The sequence below is a fragment of the Pristiophorus japonicus genome, chromosome 5, assembly GCF_044704955.1.
Source record: "Pristiophorus japonicus isolate sPriJap1 chromosome 5, sPriJap1.hap1, whole genome shotgun sequence".
Taxonomy (NCBI): domain Eukaryota; kingdom Metazoa; phylum Chordata; class Chondrichthyes; family Pristiophoridae; genus Pristiophorus; species Pristiophorus japonicus.
The window spans coordinates 139,740,176-139,765,689 of NC_091981.1; positions in this window are offsets into that span (position 1 = coordinate 139,740,176).

The following is a 25,514-nucleotide window of genomic DNA, read 5'->3' on the forward strand; positions in this document are numbered from 1 at the left end:
TACCCCTGTTCCTATGTTCCTATGTTCCTTGTCTGTTCGGTGGTCACTCATTCCCTCTCTGCCTGTACACACTTACACTGCGGTGTGACTGTAATATATGTGGGTAGAACAAATGACGGACAGGGACAGGAAGAGTTGCTAATCCATGTGCTTGGTTATTAGGCCAGAGTAAACGGATCATGCTCTTACTAAACCATTTGACAAACCATGTGATAATACATTACACTGCTTTTCCCCTTAAAAACAATAGGTATTCCCCTCTCAAATACAACAAAACTATAGTCCCACCTTTCCCAGCATTACATGTACCACATAACAAAAACTATTGGCTTTTTTCTTTTAAATAAACTACAAATCCAGTTTAATAACAGGTTAGTGGAGCATTGCTGATTTCCTGACAGAAAGTTTTGGTTTTGAACCAATTTTTGGGCTGTTTTGTTGTTGTTCTGTACTCAAAGATGATCCTGTTTCTATCTCAGACTTGTTTGAACCTAGTACTTCAGTTACTGAATCTGACCCAAGTCAAACTCATGTATGTGTTCATGATCAAGTGGTTCAAGATCATTGTCCAATCCAGGTAGTAAACAATGCTTCTTGCAATTGAGTTCATACTGACGATCCCTGGATGTTCAGTATGAAGTTTGGCCAGAATACTGTCTCTCAAAGAAGTAGGTACCACCACTCTGTTTCTCCACTTGATACAATGTTGCTCACAAGACAATTCAGTACGACAATTTGGAATGGTTTCAATTCTGTGTCCATACACTGATCAGTCCATCCATTTAAGGTGTTTTCATACACTCTTTTCCGTACTGAGTCCTTGTGAGTCTCATCTGTGATCTCAGTTGCAGTCATGGGAAAGTCTTTGTCAACTGCACCTAGCGTGAAAATCACACATTCACTCCCAACACATGAGTCCTCATGTGGCAACTTGGACAAGGCATCTGCGATTACGTTTTGCTTTGAAGTGCGATATTCAATCAATCGTTTAGTCATATTGTGACAAAAACCCTGCCCAACGTTGCTTTCTTGATGTGACTTGTTATGTATGTAAACTTTACCAATGTGTAAGACTTGCCACCAGGGTCGCACTTGTGGGAGACCCAAGGGTCACCGGCACACCCTGGGCAAGCAGGTATAAAAGGCAGTCTACCATGCTGCTTCCTCACTCTGGAGTTACATTAAAGAGACCAAGGTCACAACAGTTTGAGCATACAGCATACAGTCTTGTGGAGTTAATCTGAACATAACAATTGGCGACGAATAACAGATCACAAACTTTCACGCGGTTATAACTGCCATTGGTATTCTTGAGAAATTTGTTAAGGGTGTTGATTGGGAAGCCTTCATTGAGCGTCTTGACCAGTACTTCATGGCCAATGAGCTGGCTATGGAAAAGACCGCATTCAAGCGCAGGGTGATTCCCCTCACCGTTTGCGGGTCCACGATATATGGCCTCATCAAAAATCTGCTAGCACTGACGAAACCAACGGAGAAGACATATGAAGAATTGTGCACGCTGATACAGGAACACATCAAGCCGAAGGACAGCATCTTAATGGCCAGGTATCACTTTTATACGTACCATCGCTCTGAGAGCTAGGACGTGGCGAGCTATGTCGCCGACCTATGACGCCTTGTGGGACCGTGCGTATTTGCTGGATTTTTGTGGAAAATGTTGTGGGACTTTTTCGTGCTTGGAATCGGCCACGAGGTCATTCTTTGTAAATTGCTGTCTGCTGAATCCTGAGATCTGAGCAAGGCCAACACGATAGCCCAGGCTTTCATGTCCACGAACGATAACACTAAACAGATATCTTTGCAGCATTGAAGCTCACCGGCAAATACTGTGCATAAAATAATGTCGCTAGCAGGCAGAACTGTACATGGCAGGGCATACACGCCTGCAGAGGCCAGACCTAGGATGACTCAGAGTCTGCCGTGGGGCGTGAATGCGAACCTATTAACATCATGTTGGCGCTGCAGGGGTAATCATCGAGCCCATCAATGTTGATTTAAGCACTACGTGTGCAAAGGCTGTGGAACAATGGGGCACCTCCAGCGAATGTACACACATGCTGCGACTCACCACGTGGCAGAGTCGGCAGAAGATGACCGATCCGGCGTGGATCACGCTGAACGAGTAAGAGATGGAACTCAACCCGAGGCTGAAGTGGAAGTGTATGGGGTACAAACCTTCACCACCAAAAGCCCTCCGATAATGTTGAAAGTCAAATTAAACGGCATTCCAGCTTCCATGGAATTGGCCACGGGGGCGAGTCAGTCAATTTTGAGCCAGCAGCCTTTTGAGAATCTGTGGGGCAACAAGGCACAAAGGCCAAAACTAAGCCCAATCCACATCAAGCTACGCACTTACACCAAAGAGCTCATACCAGTCATTAGCAGTGCGGCAGTGAAGCTATCGTACGATGGAACTGTGCATGATTTACCACTATGGATTGTACTAGGCGATGGTCCAACGTTGTTCGGCAGAAGCTGGCTAGGAAAGATCCGATGGAACTGGGACGACATCAAAGCACAGTCTTAGGTAGATGACGCCTCATGCGCCCAAGTGCGAAACAAATTCCTGTCATTATTCGAGCCAGGCATCAGCAACTTCACAGGCGCCAAAGTGCAGATCCGTCTAGTCCCTGATGCACGGTCCGTTCATCACAAGGCCTGAGCAGTTCCAAACATGGTGCAAGAGAAAGTCGAGATTGAGCTGGACAGACATCAACGAGAAGGGATCATAACGCCAGTCGAGTTCAACGAGTGGGCCAATCCAATTGTTCCAGTGTTGAAAAGCGATGGGACAATCAGAATCTGCGGGGACTACAAGGTAATGATCAATCGAGTCTCGTTACAGCACTAGTACCCATGACCCAATGCGGATGAGCTGTTCGCAACGCTAGCAGGGGGGAAGTCGTTCACCAAGCTGGTCTAACCTCTGCTTACATGACACAGGAGCATCAACACACACAAAGGACTGTTCATATACCACAAATGGGATTCGCTCAGCTGCGGCCATCTTCCAGAGGAACATGGCAAGTCTGCTGAAATCGATTCCGCGCACCGTGGTGTTTCAAGCCGACATCCTCATCACTGGTCACAGCACTACCAAACACTTGCACAACCTGGAAGAGGTTCGAAATCGACTGGACAGAGTGGGACTCAGGTTGAAATGCTCCAAGTGTGTTTTCCTGGCGCCAGAGGTCGAATTTTTGGGGAGAAAGATTGCGGTAGACGGCATCAGATCCATGGACTCCAAGACGGTGGCCATCAAGAATGCACCCAGGCCACAGAATGTGACGGAGCTGCGTTCATTCCTGGGAATCCTCAACTATTTTGGTAACTTTCTGCCGGGGTTGAGCACTTTGCTGGAACATTTGCATTTATTGCTACACAAGGGTGACGACTGGGTTTGGGGTAAATCTCAAGAGACAAGCCTTTAATAAGGCCAGAAGCCTGCTATGTTCTAACAAGTTACTTGTATTGTATGACCCGTGTAAACGTTTAGTATGGGGTTGGTTGTGTGTTATGGCCGGCCAATGTGTCAGGCAAACTGCAACTGGTTGCATATGCAACCAGAAGTTTATCTAAGGCTGAAAGATCCTGCAGTATGGTTGAGAAAGAAGCATTAGCATGCATATATAGGGTTAAGAAAATGCACCAATACCTATTTGGACTCTGGTTCGAGCTCGAAACCAACCACAAGTCGCTCATTTCGCTGTTCTCAGAAAGCAAAGGTATTAACACCAATGCTTCATCCCGCATGCAAAGATGGGCACTAACATTTTCTGCACATGATTATGTAATCCGCCACAGACAAGGCACTGAGAACTGTGCCGATGCTCTCAATCAGCTACCATTGTCCACCACCGGGATGGAAATGGTGCAACCCGCAGACTTGCTCCTTGTAATTGATGCTTTTGAGAGCGAGGGGTCACCAGATCAGGACCTTGACTAGCCAGGATGCTGTGCTATCACTAGTAAAAAGCTATGTCCTCAATGGGAGCTCGTCGGCGGTCCCAGGGGAAATGCAAGACGAAAATTAAGCCGTTCCACTGACGCAAGGATGAAATGTCCATCCATTTGGATTGTCTCCTGTGGGGGAATCATGTAGTTTTGCCAAAAAAAGGCAGGGAAACGTTTATGCGCAACCTGTACAGTACCCACCCAGGCATAGTCATGATGAGGGCTAGCGCCAGGTCACACGTTTGGTGGCCTGGCATTGACTCAGAATTGGAGTCATGCATACACCAATGTAACACTTGCTCACAGTTGAGCAATGCACTAAGGGAGGCCCCACTGAGTCTGTGGTCATGGCCCTCCAAACCATGGTCCAGGGTCCACGTAGATTTTGCTGGCCCCTTTCTAGGAAAGATGTTCCTAGTAGCAGTGGACGCTTACTCTAAATTGATTGAATGTATAATATGTACGTCCACTGCCACCATTGAAAGCCTCCAGGCCATGTTCGCCACCCATGGTTTGCCCGACATCCTTGTTAGTGACAATGGACCATGTTTCACCAGCTCGGAATTCAACGAGTTCATGACCCCCAATGGCATCAAGCATGTCAGGTCTGCCCCGTTTAAGCACGCCTCCAATGGTCAAGCAGAACGGGCAGTCCAAACTATCAAGCAGAGCTTGAAACGCGTGACGGACGGTTCCCTGCAGACCCGGTTATCTTGGATTCTGCTGAGCTACCGTACGCGACCCCATTCGCTTACTGGGGTTCCCCCCTGCAGAATTGTTAATGAAGAGAGCACTCAAAACCAGGCTCTCCTTAGTCCACCCAGATCTCAATGATCATGTGGAAACCCGGCGTCATCGACATAACGTGTTCCACGATCGCGCGGCTGTATCGCGTGACATTGAGGTGAATGGCCCTGTTTTTGTTCTTAATTACTGTCGTGGTCCCAAATGGGTTGCTGGCACTGTTTTAGCAAAGGAGGGGAATAGATTGTTTGTTGTCAAACTTTTGAATGGACAAAAGTGCGGAAAGCACTTGGATCAGACCAAACTGCGATTCACTGACAACCAAAAACAGTTTGAAGAGGACATTACCATCATTGGTCCAGCAAAACACACCCAACTAGCAATCGACCTCACGGTCAACTACGAGGATGAACTGACCATGCCCGACAGTCCGATCAAACCAGCTGTGCCGCAGTGCAGCAATGATCTGACCGACTCACCCATGCCAGGACTTCAACTCAGGTGATCAACCCGGGAACGCAGAGCTGCGGATTGCCTCAACTTGTAAATAACTTGTATCTAAGGCCTTGGGATGTGTGATGTCATGTATGTAAACTTTATCAATGTTTAAGACTTGCCACCAGGGGGCGCACCTCTGGGAGAGCCAAGGGTCACTTGCATACCCTGGGCAAGCAAGTATAAAAGGCAGTCTACCATGCTGCTTCCTCACTCTGGAGTTACATTAAAGAGACCAAGGTCACAACAGTTGTAGCTTACAATATACAGTCTTGTGGAGTTATTCTGAATTTAACTTGACCATTGCAGGGATGGCAGATTTGGGCCCCAATATTGCTAGATGCGGTTTGTGATCGGTAATCAGGGTAAACTTTCTGTCATCAGGAACTGTTGGAATTTCTTGATACCAAACACGATGGTGAGTGTTTCTTTTTCAATTTGTGTGTAGTTTCTTTTACTCTTTGTGAGGATTCGCAATAGAATGTGATTGGTTTCTCTTGGCCATCATCTATTACATGGATTTTGATAGCTCCCACACTGTAGCTGGAAGCATCATATGCTAACTTAAGCTTACGCTCTGTGTCGTAGTGCACAAGTAGAGCATCACTAGAGAGATTTCTTTTACAAGCATCGTAAGCTTCCTGTTGCGCTTTTGTCCACTTCCACTGGACATCCTTCTTGAACAGCTTGTGCAATGGAACTAACATGGTCACTAACTGAGGTAAGAAACATGCGTAGTACTGGACCATTCTGAGGAAAGATCTTAACCCAGAAACGTTCTGTGGCTTTGGAGAATTGATGACAGCATTAACCTTTTCCTTCACTGGTTACAAGCCATTTGCATCAACTTTCAGACCAAGGTACACAACTTCAGGCTGCACAAAAGCACATTTGCTCTTTTTCAATTTGACATTGTGGGCATTCAACCTTTGAAGCGCTGTATCTAGCACTTATAGATTTTCTTCTTGGCTGCTTGTTACGATAAGCAGATCGGCTTGATTGCATAAGCAATTTGGAACTCCTTGCAAAATCTTATTCATCGTAGCCTGGAAAATTTTGGGGAAGGACTTTACACCATATGGCAGCTTGGTGTATGAGTGCAGTCCCTCGTGTGTGTTGATGGTGAGATATTGTTGATTCTCTTTGTCAACATTCAGTTGTGTGTAAGCGTGTGACAAGTTAAGCTAGGAGAAAACCTTTGACTCAGAGAGTATTGCATACAAATATCATGATGTAGGTAATGGGTATTGCTCATCATCAACTGTTTGGTTGATTGTAACTTTGTAGTCACTGCACAAGCGTACAGTTTTGTCTGCTTTGGGAACTACCACAATCGGGTAGCCCATTCAATTTTTACTAGCCCTCCATTCTCTCTGAATGTCGCTAGCTTTTCCTCCATCTGACTTTTCAACACATAGGGGACTGGCCTTGCGTTACAATAGACAGGCTTCATTCACATTGGACTTGATGCGAATATGCACGTCATGCCCAGTGATGCCCTTTGTCTGTGAACATACTTTTGTACTTGTTAAGCATTGTGCTGAGTTGCTTCTTTGAAGCATCTACACTGAAGATGTTTTGCCAGTCTAGTTTTGACTTTCTCAACCAGTCTTTGCCCATGATAATTGGCCTGTTGTTGTCGCTTGTTACAATAATAGGCAGTTTTACTGACTGGTCATTGTGTTGAACAGTGCATTCTATTTGTTCGCATATCTCTAGGATTTTCCCAGAGTCGGTTTTTAACTCTACAGTACTCTCTGTAAGTGGTGTTTGATTAAACTTACTCTCATATGTGTCCTTACTCATGATAGAACAGTCCACCGCCATGTCAATATACATATGAATATATTGCTCGTTGATCAAAAGTTTTGTATGGAAGTCTTTCTCATGACTGCTAGCATTGCCATGAGTGGCATAGATACTGTAGATGCCTAGTTCTTCAACATCAGGTGTGTTCACTTCAGTATTGTGAATTCCTCCCTCTTGTTGCCACTAGAATGGTTCTTACTACCTGCTTTAGATCCAGCTCTGCAAGATGTTGAAATATGGCATTGCTTCTGGCAGTGAAAACATTTTGCATTTCTATATTGGCAGGACTATGTTGAGTGATAACAATTCACTGAAGTGCTCTCACACTCATGCTTTTGACCCAGTCTCATAGCTTTGGGTTTGGCGGTGGCTTTATGACTGTAAACCTCAGCTGCACTAGTGACTTGAGTTGGATGGAGCTCCCTAGCATTCTTAGATGCCATCTTGATAGATATGGGAATTTTGCATGCTGTATTAGGTTTGTTCAGTAACTTGAACTGTGTCCACTCATCTACCAGGCCACACACAAACTTATCTCGCAATGCACAATCAAAAATGTGCCAGAGTTATAATACAAAGACAGGATCTTAAGACTTATAATGTACTTACTGATGGGTTCACTTTGTTTTTGGTTTCTGGTGCCAAACTCATAGCTCTCTGTTATTTTTAACCAGCTTTAGGTTGAAATGGTCCTCGAGTTTATTGACAATGTCTTCAGATAACGCATCCTTCGCTTTCCCTCGTGCAAGTAGGTTTGTCAATGTTCTATAGACAACTGGCCCGATCTCCGTTAGAAAAATTGCTTTCTTTTGTTCACTAATTACTTTATTTTGAGCTTGAACATTGTCATCTGCACCTTTGGTCTCAATAATGTTATTGGCCTTAAAAAAACATCTCCATCTGCTCAATGTAAGAACTGAATGGTTCACGAGCTTGGTCATACATGCCAAGGCTTCTGATGAATCCCGTAGGTATGGCCATGATTGCCCCGATCCCATCGAACAGTGACTTAGCATGTTACCTGTGTACCTGTGAGAATCAACGCTACTGTTGCTAGGAAAACATACATGCGAAGGCGAAACACAGACGATTCTGCGCGAGCATTAACAGTAATACATCACGAAAATTCAGTTTAGGTATTCACCTTAAACTTGTCCACTCGACGGTTGAACACTTGGCTAAAAATTCCGTTGCTTAGTGCCACCCGTTAGTGCCCAAGAGGGACGCTAACGGGCCGCTAAGCTCTTACCGAGCGCATGCTGGCAGCGCTTCCCGCGACCTTCAGTGAAGCACTACTGGCGGCACTAAGTGTGAGCACTGCACATTCGAGCATCACCCACTTGGTGACCTCTATGAGTGTGCAATGGCTCTGTAACGCCGCATCGCGAACTTGATTGCTTTCGCCTGCCATAGCGCCTGGCGCTACTTCCGACAGGGAAAGTAGGCAACACAGAGAAGCTGCTGGGGCGATATATGCAAGGGGGAGCAGATGGGCAGTTAAAATTATTTTTTTTCACATTAATGTATCTCTCCTAGATGCTGGATACTGTTGTTTAGCTGCCTTGGCTTTTCTTTAACTTTTCGGATGGTCCAGCTAACTTCCCCTTTAGGCGCTAGGATGCTGGTTTCCTAGTGCCAGAACTTCCTCAGTGCTCCCGCAATAGCACCCCAAGAATCAGGGTGAGCGCTCCACTCAGCTCTTGGGGTGCTAAAAGTGAATATCCCGGTTGGAGATGGTAAACATCGCCCGGCGCTAAAGTTAGCGACCAGGCATGTCACCGCCTCAAACCGGGCTATACTGAATTTTTAGTCCTGTGTCCTTCCACGACCCCTAACAATGGCTTTTGGATCCCATCCTTGTCGCCAAAATGTCATCTATTTGGGTAGAAGAAATGAAGGACAGAGACACGATGAATTGCTAGTCCATCTGCTTGTTTATTAAGCGAGATCAAACTGAGCATGCTCATACTAATCCATGTGTCAAACCATGTGATAATATATGACAGTGACCATCACTTGAAACGTGCTATCCATGTAGCTCGCAGCCTCACGGATGCACCACAGTGATGCCAACCATTGCTCAGCTCTGAAATCCAGAGCTTGAGCTCCTCCAGCCAATGATATTTCCAGCACATGTGGTTGTCCAAGACACAGGAAGCGTTCTGGAGTTCCCACATGGCACAAAATGTGCATTCCATGTGACAGGTGCCCTGCCATGCCTCTATTTAATTGACTACTAACTAAATTAACAGATGTGAACTTAAGACTTAAAAAAGTACTTGAGAGAGTCGCGAGGTAATAGTGCGGGAGGCAGGGAGAGAAGCCATTGTGGGAGATGCTCTGGCTATGATTGGATAGGTAAGAGTAGAACCAAAAAAAAGCAATCTCACTGATCTGAACAATGGAGGAAAGAAGTTGGATGAGGATGGTCTGGTCAACCATTTCAAAGGTTGTATAGAGGTCGAGGAGGACGAGGACGGTTAGTGCACCATGGTCACCCTCAGCCATACCTTTTAATGGACTCAACATTAAACATAGCCAGCTAAATCAGTGCATCAATTAACAAAGACAATAAGATGTTGAACTACTTAGCCAAAACAGTAGAATATAAGTCTGAGGAGGTAGCTATCAAACTTTATAGTAGTCGAGTCAGACCACATGTTGAATACCATGTCTACTTCTGGTTGCTGAGAAACAAGAGAGACATTTGAGCGCTGGAGTCAATGCAGAGAAGAGTGACAAGGCTGATCTCTGCTGAAGGGTTGAGTTATGGGAAAAGACCAGAGTAACTTGGGCTTTTCAGCATGGAAAGGAGGCTTCTTAGAGATGATCTGGAGGCATATAGAATTGTTAAAGGTATAGAAAAAGTTAAATTAGAACATTACTTTAAATTAAACTGGGTGTAGAACAGGATCAACCTAAAGAAGGCTACTTTTCAGACAGATAGCAAGATATTATACGAAGAGTGATCAACAGAGGGATTACATTCTAGATAGAGTGGTTGAGGCAAAAACCCTGGTATCATTTCAGAATCGATTGAATCCTACATTAGGGGAGTGGGAAGGGCTGCGCCTCTCTGCATTGAGGAAATCAGATGGACTGAATGGCCTTTCTCATCCATAACTACGTAATTAGCCTCGTCTCTTATATTGCCACCTAATATGAGTAAACTGTTTTGACTGGATCTGCATTTCTGCATGTTGTTGAATCCATTCCATTTGTTGCTACTCCAAACATTTTCTTGGCATAACATTAGAACATTTAAAATGCCAGGGGTGGAAAGGAAATAGTCTTGTATAAACAATAAAACAAAATGTGAAGGTTTTATATATGTGTAAAGACTTCCCATTTAGGCAATACAGTGTTGTTCATGTGCAATCCTGTGATACAGGGGCAGCATCGAGAATCTGGAATCCGGAATGTTCTGGAATGTTTCAGAATCCGGACGACGGGTTGTCTGGAATCCGTAAAATATTCCGGAATCCGGACCCGATGACCCTGCCGAACTCAGGGCCCCTCCGCTGCCCGACCTCGAGCCTCACCGCCGCTGTCCTTACCTCGGGGCCTCCTCGCTGGCCCACCCGACGACGTCCTTGGCGGAGCCCGCCTAATGACCTCCTTGGCGGGGCCCGTCCGAACAACTCCTCGGCGGAGCCCCGCCTGACGACAACCACCTCAGCGGGGCTCGCCCAACAAACTCCTTGGCGTGGCCCGCCCGACAACCTCATCGGCGGGGCTGGCCCACCCATCGACCTCCTTGGCAGGGCCCCGCCCGAACATCTCCTTGACGGGGGCCTGCCTGACAACAACCTCCTCGGTGGGGCTGACCCGACGACATCCTCCTCAGCGGGGCCAGACGGCCGAACAGCTCCTCAGCGGGAATTCCCCCCCCCCCCCCGCTTTCTGACATTCTGAAATCCGGAAATTCCCGAACCCGGGCTCAGGTGTTTCCGGATTTGTGATGTCAAAAACCAAATTGAAAGTCTGAAAGAGCCCAGAATCCGGAACTACCTTGGTCCGAGGGTTCCGGATTTTAGGCTCTGCACCTGTAATTTGCTATTATGAGAACATATAATAATAAATTCTAATTAAACAATAAATCTTTAATATAATTTAACAAGCTTGTTTATTCTTGCAGCTTTATAAACTCAGTTCCAAGGACTGCTCTGCTCCAATCTTAGGTTTATAGCTTCTAGATTTTATTAGTTAGTTGAACTCTCCTGGCAGGGTGCCAGTGCCTCAGGCACTGAAGTAATCTGAGACAGAGGTATTTGCCTCCAAATGTGGGAGAAGCTTTCACTTCTTTAAAAGCTGTCTGTCTTTTTCATACAGGTACTTACCATTTCGAACAAAAGAAGTTTCTTTAGCTTTTATAGGAAGGAGTGTTGTTCTTTTCTGTGCTAATCCTTAAATTACCTGCAGAAGAAAGTCAGGTAGTGTTGAGTTATCAGCTGACAATGAACACCACTAAGCTCTGCATTCTGTCCGCCAGGTTTGTGGGTTAACTAATTCAGGGCTGTAAATTAGATATTTTTGACGACATATTCTTCAAGAAACATGCTTAAATACTTGACTCAAGTGCCTGATTTAATAATGGGTCGACACAATTATCGAAAATTTTTTGTGTATGATTCAATCTGGACCAGCTAGCCTCCCCCGTTCCATTTCCGCACTTCTGCTCTCACCCCTTCCCCTCCCTCCCAGAACCATGACAGGGTTCCACTTGTCCTTACCTTCCACCCAACCAGCCTTCACATTCAACAGATCATCCTCCACCACCTCCACGTGATCCCACCATCAATCACATCTTCCCCTCCCCTTTCAGCATTGCGAAAGGACTATTCACTCCACAACATCCTGATCCACTCCTCAATCGCCCCCAACAGCACCTAACCCATCCCAAGGCATCTTCCCATGCAAGTGCAGGCGGTTCAACACCTGCCCTTTGCCTCCTCCCTTCCTACTGTCCAGGGCCCCAAACACCGCTTCCAGGTGAAACAGTAACTTACTTGTACTTCTTGTAATTTAGTATACTGTATTCTTTGCTCACGATGAGGTCTCCTCTACATTGGAGGGACCAAATGCAAATTGGGTGACCGCTTTGCGGAACACCACCATTCAGTCCGTAAGCATGACCCTGAGCTTCCGGTCGCCTGGCAATTTAATTTGTCGCTCCACTCCCACTCTGACCTCTCCGTCCTCGGTCTCTTACACTGTTCCAATGAAGCTCAATGTAAGCTCAAGGAACAGCACCTCATCTTTCAATTAGACACTTTACAGCCTTCTAGACTCAACATTGAGTTCAACAATTTCAGACCATAACCTTTGCCTTTATTTTTTCACATGGCAGCTGTTGATGATTCTGCCATTCCCATTTACACCTCTCCTAGACTCAACTTTTGTTTCTTTACTTGTCCCATTACCATCCCCATTTGCTTTGTACTATCATACCTTTTTTCATTTAAGCTCTCCTGCCTTCCACCCTATCACAAACATTCCCTTTTGTTCTTTTCTTCCATTTCCTCTTTACTTGTTTCTCTATTTGCTTAAAACGAGATATATGTCTAACTTTTTCCAGTTCTGACGAAAGGTCATCCACCTGAAACGTTGGCCACGATTTTACGAACCTTGGCGAGTCTGTGGCGGGCAACATCGGTGGCGGGTCCCGACCTTGCTGCTGTCTCCATCCCGGCCTCTGAAATGAATTTACCCTAATTGGGCTTGTTAAGTCCGCCCAGTGTGTTTCCCAGCTAATTAGAGGAAGTGGGTCTGGTGACGTCATATGATGACGCATCATCAGCTGGTTTCTTTAAAGGGACCATGGCCAATTTCATTTTCACATTTGTGCTGTCTGTGTTCTACAGCACTGAAGTGCTGCAAACACTGACAATCACTGCACAGAGGTGCAGGGCTGCATCCAGGCTCTCCCATGACTCCCTCCATATGCTTATGGAGGGAGTCACAAAACACAGGATGGTCCTCTTCTCTTCCCATGGGCGGAAGAGACCTCCCCAGGAGATTAGTACAGCCTAGTTGCACATTGCAGTGGAGGGCACAAGCAGGGATGTAGTCAGGAGGGCCTGGTGCAAATGGTTCAATGATTTCAGTAGATCATGAAACGTTTGTACAAAGTCATACTCAACCTTATCCTGATGTGCCTCTCATCACATCCCAATCACTCTGTATTCCACACCCTACTCCTGCACATCCTTACTCACACCAACTTAATTTGCACCTCCACCCATCCCTCTCATCTACATTATCACATCCCCATCTCACTAGCTACCCATCACTAGCTCACCTTCATCCTAGTACAATCATACCAACTAACAACACACAAGGGTAGGCACTTGGGTCTTTTATGCAATGTTCATGTAAAGTTTCTGCTAATGTGTTGTCAAACATTGAAACCTTTATTTTCAACACTTTGTGTTCTTGGAGAGATTTGTGAGCACCTTTGGAAGTGGCAGGTCAGCTATTAAATTTAAAATGATTGACAACAGGTCAGGAACCTACTGTCGAAATGCACACACTGGACTTTCCCGATGTCGGGTCTGCCAGCACTGAGCAGACCCAACAGGCAGTGGCGGGGGAGGCAATTAAAATCAGTAGTGCCTTGTTTGCAGCCACTTATCAATTGATTTTCCCCAGTATTTTGGATTTGACAGGTTGCCCACCAATTTCTCCCTGTGCTCAAACCTCGTCTGTGAAGTGGCCAATGAATCAGCTGATGAGTTGACAGCTTCAAATGTACAATAAAAGCTCCCAACTGATTGAGATATGTTCCGTTAACCACTAGCTTCTCTAAACTGCATTTCCACTACAAATTCAGAATGCTGCAAGTCTTTACACAAGTCTCCATCCAGTCTGACCTCATTACCATCCCACCATTGACAGATCGCTTCTGTCACCTCAACTTCCCCTGCCATCTATTCTATCAGCATGGGTGCCCTTGAAACTCTCTCGCCTTGGTCCTCAGAATCCCAACACGATCAGCCCCAACACCAGCATCACCAGGCACACCAGCAGCATCAATAATAACACCAGCCTTCTCCACAATCAACTGATGCTGCACAAGACACAGGGCATCAGCACCTGACCACATTGCCATCCGGGAGGCCAGGGATGGCCAAAGTTACTTTATTTGATGCTGTATACCATGGCTGTCACATGATGTGCCAGGTTGGCACCACCCCATGCCAACACCATAAAACATCCCTACAATGCTCAAGCCATTCCTCTCATACTCATCACCATTGCGGGGGGGGGGGGGGGGGCGATATCATTATGTCTCACCATTCACTGCAACTCACTAAGCCACTTCCAAAGGTGCTCACAAATCTCTCTGCTGAGCGCCAGCACAATTCCAGCTTTTAACTCTGTTTCTCTCTCTGCAGATGCTGTCTGACCTGCTGAGCATTTCCAGCATTTTCTATTTTTATTTCAGCCTCCCTCATTGGCTTAGCGACACAGGCCAAGTCACATTTGCTGCCTTAATGCCTATATATCATGTTGCAGAATATTCACTGCTCTTCAAGACTCAGTGATGAAGCTTTCCAAGGCCTATTACTGGTCTAATTGTTGATATCCTTGCCTTTGCTGCTGCTCAGATTTATCTACTGCTCCTGCTGCCTAAGCTGTCTGCTGTTCCTGCTATCCAAGTTACTCTGATTCATCTGTTACTCTACCTTTGCCAACTGTCTATAGCCTTTCCATCTTCTTTGTAGACTCCAGTCATCACTAACCTGTTGCAGATCCTGAACTTCTCCAATTTTCCTCATTGACTTTGGTTTCTCGCTGACTTTCCTCACCAACCTAGGTTACTATCCAATCTTCTCGCAGAGTCCAACTTCCTCCAACTTCAGGAGGAGTTTACAATATTTTCTGCCTTCCAGACTTCATTCTGGGCTCCTAGGCCTCTAACTTGTACCAGGCTAAATCCAGATTCTTCAGCCACCTGACTGTACCTGGAAACTTATAATCTGGTTCCTGAGCACCAAACCAGCCAAAGACTCAATCAGTCACAGCCAAGACTCTATCAAATGGATTTCTTCATCCTTTTGCACTAGATTTCTTGCTATTGCTAATATTTTAATCTAATTTGTTCTTGTAGATGTGCATGTAATGGCTGCCATCTTGGACCTGAGTACCTCAACTTCCCTGTCTCCCCTTTTACCCCCAACTCTCCCCTACTAACTGTTCCTTGCCTCACCCACCACTGTTCACAAGATAATTATGGATGCAGAAGGTAACTGGCTTTCATCCTTCCCTAGAGATCCAAAAGTCCTTATGTTGTAGCATCCATTTTTTAAAAACTTATTCAAGGAGTTTTACCTCCACTGCTCTGGGAATCTATTCTCTATGGTAGCCCATTTGGAAGCAGAACTTCCAGATATCCTTTTACTAGTTTCAACTTATGTCCCTTTGTCCTACTTTCACAATTTAATTTCAAACAATTTTCCATATTTACCTTTTTCATACCATGTATTAATATCCCATGTAGCTCTACAGAATCACTTGTCAGATGTCTCCTTTCAAGGTTAAAAAGCCCAGGATTCTCTAATCTTCTCACTGTCAAGCATCCTATTTCCAACTTCTCCCTTCTCTAGTCTACCACTCGCAATGACATTGACACGACTATTGATCTCTTCCGTACACCTTGCCTCCATCTTTGATGCCCTCTTCTGCCTCAAATCTCAGATGGTCCCTACCGCGACCAATCCTCCTGGTATAACTGCCATTGCCAGCCGAGATCACCACTGCTCTACATCTTTTCACTTCGGCATCTTTCCCGTGGTGAATGGTGATATAAGAACATAAGAACATAAGAAATAGGAACAGGAGTAGGCCATACGCCCCTCGAACCTGCTCTGCCATTCAATAAGATCATGGCTGATCTGATCATGGACTCGGCTCCACTTCCTCGCCCACTCCCCATAACCCCTTATCCCCTTATTGCTCAAAAAACTATCTATTTCTGTCTTAAATTTATTCAATGTCCCAGCTTCCACAGTTCCCTGAGGCAGCAAATTCCATAGATTTACAACCCTCTGAGAGAAGACATTCCTCCTCATCTCTGTTTTAAATGGATGGCCCCTTATTCTAAGATCATGCCCTCTAGTTCTAGTCTCCCCCATCAGTGGAAACATCCTCTCTGCATCCACCTTGTCAAGCCCCCTCATAACCCTATACATTTCAGTAAGATCACCTCTCATTCGTCTGAATTCCAATGAGTAGAGGCTCAACCTACTCAACCTTTCCTCATAAGTCAACGTCCTCATCCCTGGAAACAACCTAGTGAAGCTTCTCTGAGCTGCCTCCAAAGCAAGTATATTCTTTCGTAAATATGGAAACCAAAACTGCACACTGTATTCCAGGTGTGGCCTCACCAATACCTTGTATAGCTGTAGCAAGACTTCCCTGCTTTTATACTTCATCCCCTTTGCAATAAAGGCCAAGATACCATTGGCCTTCCTGATCACTTGCTGTACCTGCATGCTATCCTTTTGTGTTTCATGCACAAGTACCCCCAGGTCCCGCTGTACTGCAGCACTTTGCAATCTTTCTCCATTTACATAATAATTTGCTCTTTGATTTTTTTCTGCCAAAGTGCATGACCACACACTTTCCAACATTATACTCCATCTGCCAAATTTTTGCCCACTCACTTAGCCTGTCTATGTCCTTTTGCAGATTTTTTGTGTCCTCCTCACATATTGCTTTTCCTCCCTTCTTTGTATCGTCAGCAAACTTGGCTACGTTACACTCAGTCCCTTCTTCCAAGTCGTTAATATAGATTGTAAATAGTTGGGGTCCCAGCACTGATCCCTGTGGCACCCCACTAGTTACTGGTTGCCAATCAGAGAATGACCCATTTATCCCGATTCTCTGTTTTCTGTTAGTTAGCCAATCCTCTATCCATGATAATATATTAACCCCAACCCCTGTGAACTTTTATCTTCGTGCAGTAACCTTTTATGTGGCACCTTGTCAAATGCCTTCTGGAAGTCCAAATACACCACATCCACTGGTTCTCCTTTATCCACCCTGTTCATTACATCCTCAAAGAACTCTAGCAAATTTGTCAAACATGACTTCCCCTTCATAAATCCATGCTGACTCTACCTGACCGAATTTTGCTTATGTAAAGTCCTGCTACTGCTTCTTTAATAATGGACTCCAACATTGCCCCAACCACAGATGTTAGGCTAATTGGTCTATAGTTTCCTGCTTTTTGTCTGCCTCCTTTTTTAAATAGGGCATTACATTTGCAGTTTTCCAATCTGCTGGGACCTCCCCAGAATCCAGCGAATTTTGGTAAATTACAACCAATTCATCCACAATCCCTGCTGTTACTTCTCTTAAGACCCTAGGATGCAAGACATCAGGTCCAGGGCATTTATCTGCCTTTAGTCGCATCTGCCAGTCAGCAGTGCATCACTGCATAAAAAATGGTACTTATGCCTTGTTTAGAATAATGTTGTCCACTAGAAATTGATGACTAACCACAGGCGTGCCTACCGCGATACTGTTTTTGCCACATGCACTGATTGTAGTAGAAAATCCCTCACATATGCACACAATACAGGTGGATGTACTTCACGTGTATATTTACTTAACTAAACATCTACCACCATTCAATAACCAAGGAAGCAAAGTATTTGTACAGTCTGTATTTCATCTTACCATTTTACCTACAAATGTACAAAAAGGTTAAAGTGGAGATGCATATGCTGTGCGAATGAGTATTGAGTACACATACTTAACAATGGTGTTTATTACTCATTTTTTAATTTACTAATTAGAAATGCAATTAGCCACATCTGGATTCCCATATGTTGCTTGCGGCTAATGGATTAGCTGGTGACAACACTGGTTTAGAAGAGTGAACAGTTTTACCAAGCTCTTTACAGTCACAGAGAGCAGCATTTTTTCTAAAATGGCAGGAACACCTCAAGTCTTTGGGTGCAATGTTCCTTCTATTTTTTTTTACTGAGCGGTCTATGAACTCCTTTGAGCGTGACCTTTTCATCTGTGGGTAACTTTTACAACAACAAGTTTTACAACAACAACAACAACCACAAAACCATGTATACAGTAATGCCATATTGCCACCCACTGTCTCAAATCATGAGACAATCAGACAAGGTTCTATACAGGTTTAACATAACTTTTGAATTATATTCCTCTAGAAATGAACCCCAGTGCTTTATTTGCACTTTTATGGCTTTTTTAACCTACATTGCTACTTTTCATGATTTCTGAAGCTATATCCCCAGATCCCTTTTCCTCCCCTACCCCACTTAGATTCTCATTTTCCAAGCAGTAGGCAGCCTCCTTAGTCCTCCTACCAAAATGCACAACCACACACTTATCCATATTGAAATTAATTTGTAATTTACATGCCTATTCTGCAAGCTTGTTTCTGGTAGAATTAATTAAAAGCTTTTAGTTCATCGTACAAACCCTCACTCAATCTCTCGCTCTCTCCTCCAGTTTCCCTCCCTCTCTCCCCCAATCATAAGAACAAAAGAAATAGGAACAGGAGGAGGACATCTGGCCTCTCGAGCCTGCTCCGCCATTCAGTAAGATCATGGCTGATCTGATGTTGGCCTCAACTCCACTTCCATGCCCTCTCCCCACAACCCTTGACTCTCTTACCTTTCAAAATTCTGTCTATCTCCACCTTAAATATATTCAATGACCCAGCCTCCACAGCTCTCTGGGGTAGATAATTCCAAGGATTCACGACCCTCTGAGAGAAGAAATTCCTCCTCAATTCCGTTGTAAGTGGGCGACCCCTTATTCTGAGATTATGGGCTCAATTTTCCCCAAAACTTTTTTTTGGCGTACTTGAAGAGTTATGCTCGTTTTTTTGGGGCCCAAGTACGCCAAAAAAAAAATCATAAGTTTCCCCATTTGATTTCTTCATTTGGCACAGCCTAACCTGTCCCTTAGTTTTGGGGGTGGAGCCTTGATCCGCGCCAAAAAGATCGGCATGCCACAGTAACCAGGGACACAATGCGGGCTGAGGCTGGAAAGTGACACTTACAGCTCAGTTCACAACCTGCACAAGCACATTAAAACACATTGCAGCAACTTCACAAACACCTTAAAACACATTGCAGCAACTTCACAAACACATTAAAATACATTGCAGCAACTAACCTCCATTAAATTATTAAAGTTCCCCCACCTCCCCCTCCCGATGCCAGTGCCAATCCCCATTCCTATCCCAGGCGAAGGGCCTCCCAGTCTGCTCCCCCGCCCTTAGCCCTGGCCGAGTGGCTTACCGATCTGCTGCCCGCCCCTAGCCCAGGCTGAACGGCCTCCCAGTCTGCACCCATGCCCCTAGCTCTGGCCGAGTGGCCTGCTGGCCTGCACCCTGCACCTAGCCCTGGCCAAACGGCCTCCTCCCTCCCGGTCCCCGCATCTAACTATACCCAAAAGATTTCCCCCTTACTCTCATAGAAACATAGAAACATAGAAATTAGGTGCAGGAGCAGGCCATTTGGCCCTTCGAGCCTGCACCGCCATTCAATAAGATCATGGCTGATCATTCAACCTCAGTACCCCTTTCCTGCTTTCTCTCCATACCCCTTGATGCCTTTGGCCATAAGGGCCATATCTAACTCCCTTTTGAATATATCTAATGAACTGGCCTCAACAACTTTCTGCAGTAGAAAATTCCACAGGTTAACCACTCTCTGAGTGAAGAAGTTTCTCCTCATCGTGGTCCTAAATGGCTTACCCCTTATTGCTAGAGTGTGACCTCTGGTTCTGGGACTCCCCAGCAATGGGAACATTCTTCCTGCCTCTAACCTATCCAATCCCATCAGAAATTTATATGTTTCTATGAGATCCCCTCTCATTCTTCTAAATTCCAGTGGATACAAGCCCAATTGATCCAGTCTCTCCTCATATGTCAGTCCTGTCATCCCGGGAATCAGTCTGGTGAACCTTTGCTGCAATCCCTCAATAGCAAGAACATCCTTCCTCAGATTAGGAGACCAAAACTGAAAACAATATTCCAGGTGTGGCCTCACCAAGGCCCTGTACAACTCCCCCTCTCTCTTACTTCTCCTGCTACTGCTTTCCGGGCATCTGCTGCAGTTACCTATGCTGGTTTTTCTGCAGAGACCACATAAGCTGACCTAAGAAGAACTGGAGTAACTCTCAGCTGGCCAAACTTGTCTAAGTGGTCAGAATTGGCGTGAGTGGCAGGTTACGCCCCCTTTGGCTGAAAAAAAAAGTACCTAAAAAAATTGTAACTAACTGAGTTACGCAGGTGCAAATTGATCAGGGAAACTATGTTTTTTTAAATTTAGGCCAAAAAAAACAGCCTGCACCAAAAAAACGCACATATCACTGGGGAAAATTGAGCCCGATGCCCCCTAGTTCTAGACTCTCCCACGAGAGGAAACATCCTCTGCATCTACCCTGTCAAGCCCCCTCAGAATCATATACACTTCAATAAGATCACCTCTCAGTCTTCTGAACTCCAATGAGTATAGGCCCAACCTGCTCAACCTTTCTTCATATGACAACCCTTTCATCTCAGGAATCAACCTCGTGAACCTTCTCTGAACTGCCTCCAATGCAAGTATATCCTTCCTTAAATAAGGAGACCAATACTTTACGCAATACTCGAGGTGTGGTCTCAGCAACGCCCTGTACAGTTGTCGCAAGTGTTATGTATGAATAAAGAGTCCGACCAGTTACTGTGATTTCAAAGTAAAGTGTGACCTTACTCTTTTATTATAGGTCTCCAGAGTGCCTCTCCAGCCTGTGAGGCCTCCTTAAGTACAGGTGCTCCCAAGGGATTGTGGAATCCCTTGTGACTCCAGGGGATGAGCCCTCTGCTGGTTAAACAAAGTATTTACAGGTTTACATAGATAACAACACTTCCCCCTCCCCCCGCCCACCCCAATAGTGTAACTATTTACAAAGTGAGTCAATCTGGGGCCTTTCTTTCCCTGGTTGATCGTCTCGGTGCAACTGCTGGTTTTGGTAAGTCGTTTGTTGGGCCCTCGCTGGACTGCTGTACAGCTGGCCTTGCTGGTTGGCCTGGTGTGGTGAGTCCTGTGGGTGATGGGTTTTGCTTTGTGGTCAACCACTGTGTCGGTTGCCACAGGTGTGTGTGTTGGGGGGAGGTCAAAAAAGGTAGGGTCTAATGTGGGTTGCTCTGGATAGTCTGTGAATTTGAGTTTGGATTGGTCCAAATGTTTCCTGTAGATGAGTCCATTTGAAAGTTTGACCCGAAACACCCTACTCCCCTCTTTGGCCATGACAGTGCCGGGAAGCCACTTGGAACCTTGTCCATAGTTCACAAATACAGGATCATTAATTTCAATTTCGCATGACACATTTGCGCTATCATGATATGCACTTTGTTGAAGCTGCCTGCTCTCTACCTGTTCATGTAGATCAGGTTGTCTTAAATGCCCTTTTCATGAGCAGTTCAGCGGGTGGAATCCCAGTGAGCGAGTGGGGTCTCGTGCGGTAACTAAGCAGGACTCGGGATAGGCGAGTCTGCAGTGAGCCTTCAGTTACCCTCTTCAAGCGCTGCTTGATTGTTTGCACTGCACTCTCTGCCTGACCATTGGATGCTGGTTTGAATGGGGCAGATATAACATGTTTGATCCCATTGTGGGTCATGAACTCTTTGAACTCGGCACTGGTGAAACACAGCCCGTTGTCGCTCAAAAGGACATCAGGCAGGCCGTGCGTGGCAAACATAGCCCGCAGGCTTTCAGTGGTGGCAGCGGACGTGCTTGCCGACATTATTTCATATTCAATCCATTTGGAGTACGCATCTACAACCACTAGGAACATTTTACCCAAGAACGGGCCTGCATAGTCAACATGGACCCTAGACCACGATTTGGAGGGTCAAGACCATAAACTTAGTGGCGCTTCCCTGGGTGCATTGCTTAACTGTGAACATGTGTTACATTTGTGCATGCAGGACTCGAAGTCCGCATCGATACCGGGCCATCACACTTGGGATCTGGCTATCGCTTTCATCATTACAATTCCTGGGTGAGTACTGTGGAAATCAGTAATGAAAGTGTCTCTGCCCTTTTTGGGTACCACTACCCGATTATCCCACAGAAGGCAGTCTGCCTGTATAGACATTTCATCTTTGCGCCGCTGGTACGGCTTTATTTCTTCCTGCATCTCTAACGGGACACTAGACCAACTCCTGTGAAGCACACAGTTTTTTTACTAAGGACAGTAAGGGGTCCTGGCTTGTCCAGGTTCTAATCTGTCAGGTGGTAACGGGTGATTGCTCACTCTCGAATGCTTCCATTACCATGACTAAATCTGTGGGCTGTGCCATTTTCACCCCCATGGTGGGCAATGGCAGCCTACTGAGAGCATCGGCACAGTTTTCTGTGCCTGGCCTGTGGCGGATGGCGTAGTTGTATGCGGACAACTTGAGCGCCCATCTCTGGATGCGGGCCGATGCCCCTTACTTTCAGAAAAGAGGGATATCAGGGCTTATGTTCAGTTTCCAATTCAAATTTTAGCCCAAACAAATATTGATGCATTTTCTTTACCCCATAAACACACACTAACGCTTCTTTTTCAATCATGCTTTAGGCCCTCTCAGCCTCAGTCAGACTTCTCAATGCATAAGTGTTGTAGGCATTAGGCACCTGCTGAATATATCAAAACACTAGGCATTAGGCACCTGCTGAATATATCTAAACTCATATAAGTTTAAAATGGCCACATATAAAATGGCTGCCCAAGCATGATGGGAACCCCGTTAGTCAAGTAATGAACTGGGGCTGACCGAGCAATGACCGAGCAATGACCCTGTGAGGCCCACTACCAGGAATGCCTTGGATACAAGATAATTATAATGAACCATTATAGTACACTGGTATAATCAGTGACTTCACACAGCCGAACCCCGAGGAACAGAGATAAGGGGAGAACGTGCCTCACATAACGAGGTTATTAATCAGCCCAAGCTGACAAAAAACGAAAATACAGCCCCTGAGGTATCAGGGGAATTCTATTGGGTTAAAGAAACCTATATGTAATCTATAATCGTTATGATTGGATTGTGTCCAGCCGAAGTGGGCTGAGTAACTGTAAAGAACTATTGTAAAACATATAAATATCGATGAGTTTCTTTGTTCGTCAGAGAGAAGTGCCTGGATCCAGTCCTGAGGCTTCCTCCCCGCTAGCGAAAATAAAGGCCGCATTGGCGTTGGAACCGACTCTGAGTGTTGAGTGATTCTTCCGAGAAAACATTCACACTAAACATTCACAACAAGTTGCAATTTCACAGATTAATTAGCTTGTTGCAATAAACACCTGACACCGTATGACGACGCATCACATGCTTACATGGATCATACAACACAAGCAATTTGTTTGAGCATAACAGCTTTCTAGCTTTTACAAAGGCATTGTATTGGCTTTTACCCCATACCCATTCGTCTCCTTTATGCAGTAAGGCATACAGTGGTTCTAACAGTGTGCTAAGACCTGGTAAGAAGTAACCAAAGTAGTTCAGGAGTCCTAGAAATGACCGCTGCTCCGTCACATTCTGTGGCCTCGGTGCGTTCGCGATTGCCTCCGTCTTCGAATCAGTGTACCTGATGCCGTCCGCCGCGATTTTTCTCCCCAGGAACTCTACTTCAGACGCCAGGAAAATGCACTTCGAGCGTTTTAGCCTGAGCCCCACATCGTTAAGCCGGCTAAGAACCTCCTCCAGGTTCTGCAGATGCTCGACTGGGACCGAACCTGTAACCAAGATGTCGTCCTGGAAGATCACGGTGCGCGGGACCGACTTCAGTAAGCTTTCCATGTTTCTCTGGAATATCGCCTCGGCTGATTGAATCCCAAATGGGCATCTGTTGTAAATGAAGAGACCTTTGTGCATGTTGATGCAGGTGAGGCCCTTCGATGATTCCTCCAGCCCCTGCGTCATGTAGGCTGAGATCAAGTCCAGCTTTGTGAATGTCTTTCCTCCTGCCAGCATCGCAAAATATTTGTCTGCCTTTGGCATTGGGTATTGATCTTGCAGGGAGAAACGATTGATAGTTACTTTGTAATCACCACAGATTCTGACAGTGCTGTCTCCCTTGAGGACTGGAACAATCGGACTGGCCCACTCATTGAATTTGATCGGCGAAATGATGCCCTCTTGTTGCAGCCGGTCCAGCTCGATCTCCACCATCTCTCTCATCATGTACAGTACTGCTCTCGCCTTGTGTTGGATGGATCACACCCCCGGAACTAGGTGGATCTGCACTTTTGCTCCTTGGAATTTCCCGATGCCTGGTTCGAACAGTGAGGGGAACTTGTTTAAGATCTGGGCACACAAAGTGTCATCGATGGACGAGAGCGCTCAGACATCATCCCAGTTCCAGCGTATCTTCCCCAGCCAGCTCCTGCCAAGCAGCATGGGGCCATCGCCTGGTACCACCCAGAGTGGTAGCTTGTGCACCGCTCCATCGTCGGAGACATTTACGGTAGCAGTGCCGATTACGGGAATTAGTTCCTTTGTGTACGTTCTCAGTTTAGTGCGAATGGGAGTCAGAACTGGCCATGATGCCTTGCTGCACCACAATTTATCGAAAGTCTTTTTGCTCATAATGGACTGGCTCGCGCCTGTGTCCAGCTCCATTGACACCGGGAGTCCATTTAATTCAACCTTCAGCATTATCGGGGGACACTTTGTGGTAAATGTGTGCATCCCATATGCCTCTGCTTCCTCAGTCTGAGGCTCTGGTTCACCATGATCCGCCATGGATCTGTCCTCCTCTGCAACATGGTGGTTTGCAGCATTAGCAGTGTTTGCAGCTCGCCTGCACATATATTGGAGGTGTCCCATTGTTCCACAGCCCTTGCAAATGTATCCTTTGAAGCGGCATGAATGGAAACGATGATCACCCCCACAGTGCCAACAAAGTGTTAATGGCCTCGCACCCATCACCCTTGATGGTGGACTCTGAGACATCTTCGGACGTGCAGCTGCAGGCATGTGAGGGCTGCCCTGTATGTTGTGATTTGAAAATAACATTACTTTGTTCACAGTACTTGTCGCAGCACCCCTGTGCTGAGAGATTGTCTTGCTATTGTCACTGGTGGCAATGAACGCCTGGGCTATCGCTATGGCTTTACTCAAGGTTGGGGTCTCTACAGTCAAAAGTTTGCGAAGTTTAACTTCATGGCCAATGCCAAGTACAAAGAAGTCCCTGAGCATGTGTTCCAAATGTCCTTCAAATTTGCAATGTCCTGCAAGGTGTCTTAGTTCGGCAACATAGCTCGCCACTTCCTGGCCTTCAAACCTTTTGTAGAGCCGGTGCATCGCCATCAGAATGCTTTCCTTTGGGTTAAGGTGCTCCTGGACCAGTGTGCATGAATCATCATACGACCTTTCTGTGGGTTTCACTGGAGTAAGCAGATTTTTCATGAGTCCATACGTTGGTGCCCCGCAAACGGTGAAGAGAATCGCCCTTCGTTTG